A 2,500-nucleotide genomic window follows, 5' to 3' on the forward strand; every position below is an offset into this window, starting at 1 on the left:
CGGGAAGGCCTTCGGGGCTCGGAGGAGGCGGCTCCTCCGGCCCTTCCCCAGAGCGCGGGGGGGGACGCGGGGCTTTGCCGCCCGGCAAAATCCCGCTCTCCTTGGCCGAGCGGCCTCCTCGCGCGGCAGAGGAGCTCCCGAGGGCCGGGCTCCGGCAGTTCCGGGTCGCGCCTCCAGGGGGAGCGCGCACGTGCGCGAGCCGCCGCCGGGTGGCGCGGCGGCGACGGTCCGCACCGTCGTCGCCGTGGCCTCTCTCGGCCGGGGGTGTGCGAGGTTTCTCGGTGGCTGGGCCGTGTTCCCCGCGCCGGCGGGGCGGCCCGAGCCGCGGTGGTCCTCTCGGGCGCAGCGCCGGGCTACTGAGGGAAACCCCGGGCCCCGAGAAGGATTGCCGCGGTGATGGCAGCGGACGTCGGGCGCGCCCCCGCCGGTGGACGCTCCCCCGAGGGTGGCAGCGGGGGAGGCACCCCGGCGGGGCCATGCAGGTCGTTTCCCTCACCCCAGGGCCAGGTACCTAGCGCTTCGCGCCTCGGCGGTCTCCTGCCGGTTTCCCTCGGCGTCGTCAAACGCCTGTTGGGGGCCGAAAGGGCCGCCGAGCCGGGCGGAGGTTTAAAGACTCGGGCGGCCCGGCACGGCCCCGCCGCGGCGGCGGCGGCGGTGGCGGCGGCGGCAGCGGGTGTCGGGCGGTGGCGGCGCGGGGCGCCATCGAGGGGTGGGGAGCTACTCCCGCCGATCCCCTGCGGTGGCGTGTCCGTCGCGACCGGCCGCGCTCGCCGTCGTCGGCGTCCCGCCGCGCTTGCCCGCGCGCGGGGGCCACCCGTGCCGGGCCGGGGAAGGGGCGCCCTGCCCCCCCCCTCTCTGCGGCCCGGTCTCGGCGGAGAGGCCGCGGCGCGCGATCGGCCGCGGGGGGCCGACCCCGCTGGCCTCTGCGATGCGGGGCGACGCCGGCAGAGGGCGCGCGCTCTCTGCCTTACCTACCTCAGCTGCGGGGTTGCGGCCGCCGGGGCCCGCCGCGCTCTCTCGCTCTTTCTCCTTAGCCGCCGCCGCGGGCTCGCGGGCGGCGCCGCGTCAGGCGCGACCGCGCGCCTCTCGCCTCGACGGCCTTGTCGCCTCGAACCGCACCGCGGCGGCGCCGGCCGCCGGCCACCCCTGACTCGGAGCGCTGTCCCCGCCCGTTGGGGCGCAGCGCTCGGCCGGCTCCTCCATCGCCGGAGGTCCGGCGGGCGCGGGCGACCCCGTGCCGAGCGGCGGCGTCGCCGCTCGGCGAGTGTCCCCGCCCCCCCCGGGGGGGGGGACGGTCGGCCGCGAGGCGCCCGCCTTCACCGGCGGCCGTCCCGGCCCGGGCCCCGCCCGTCCGCTTCCCCGTCGCCCTTCCCGGCCGCGTGTGGGCCAAAAAAAAGGGGAGGCGTGCGGGGCGGCCGCGGGGGCGCTTCCCCGTCCGGTCCCCGAGTGGAAACGAGGGGAGCGGGCGGTGCCCCCCGGCTCAGCCGCCGTACGCCTGCCCGCTGGGCGCGTGCTCGCGGAAGGGCAGCTCGGCGGTGCGAAGCGGCGGCGGTCCCGGGAGTGCGGCCGCGGGTGGCGGAGGGGTTTTGCCGAGCGGCAGACCTCGGGCGCTCCGCGATGCCGGCTCGGGTCTCGGCGGCGTCCCGCCTCCGGCGCCGGTGGCGGAGCGCGGCCCGCCGGGCGTTCGCCTTCCGGCGGGCAAGCGGTCCCGCGCCAGGGGTTGCGCCGGCGGAACGGTCCCGCCGCCGCGTGGCGTTTCGGGCGACGTTCAGGGGCCGCTGGCGGGAGAGCCGGCCCCCGCGTTTTGGCGCGGCGGCGTTCCGCGAGTCGGCGGAGCGGTGAAAAGGAGAAGCCAGGGAGTGAGCCGGGAGCGGCGGGGGCCGGCGGTCGCGCCCCCCGGCCCGCGAACGCGTAGTCGTCCCGTGATCGAGAGGCCGGGCGGGCCACCGTGCCCCCCGCGGTCCGGCGCGTTGCCGCACAAGCCCCTCCGCGCGGAGGTCGGGCCGAGCCCGGGCGCCTGGGCCGCCTCCGAAGGACGGCACGCGAGGCGGCGTCTCCCCTCGCGGGGGGAGGCGGTCGGGGGCGCGGGCCCCTCCGCCTTTCTTTGGCCGACCTTCGGAGCGTTGCGCGGGGTTTCTCTTTTTTGCCCCGCGCTTTCTCCTCCTCCTCCTCCGTTTGTGTGTGCTCGTACGGTCGAAGCGGGGCGCGCGGGGGCGCGCGCGTCCCTGCAGAAACAGAAAAGGGGCCGCTTCACGCGAGCGGTCCCGAAAGCCAGACAACTCTTAGCGGTGGATCACTCGGCTCGTGCGTCGATGAAGAACGCAGCTAGCTGCGAGAATTAATGTGAATTGCAGGACACATTGATCATCGACACTTCGAACGCACTTGCGGCCCCGGGTTCCTCCCGGGGCTACGCCTGTCTGAGCGTCGCTTGACGATCAATCGCCGTCCGGGGGGGCCACCCCGGCGGCGCGGCTGGGGTTGCCTCGCAGGCCCGTTG

General features: G+C 77.4%; 1 non-coding gene across 1 annotated transcript; it reads left to right on the plus strand.

The window, feature by feature from the left end:
• The first annotated feature begins 2,277 nt into the window (after window positions 1-2,277).
• On the plus strand, window positions 2,278-2,430 carry LOC148219085 (5.8S ribosomal RNA). Its single transcript, XR_015800042.1, has one exon. It is a non-coding gene; the product is annotated as a 5.8S ribosomal RNA (ribosomal RNA).
• The last annotated feature ends 70 nt before the right edge of the window (window positions 2,431-2,500 follow it).

The sequence above is a fragment of the Sturnus vulgaris genome, unplaced genomic scaffold (assembly GCF_052056855.1).
Source record: "Sturnus vulgaris isolate bStuVul1 unplaced genomic scaffold, bStuVul1.hap1 Scaffold_156, whole genome shotgun sequence".
NCBI lineage: Eukaryota > Metazoa > Chordata > Aves > Passeriformes > Sturnidae > Sturnus > Sturnus vulgaris.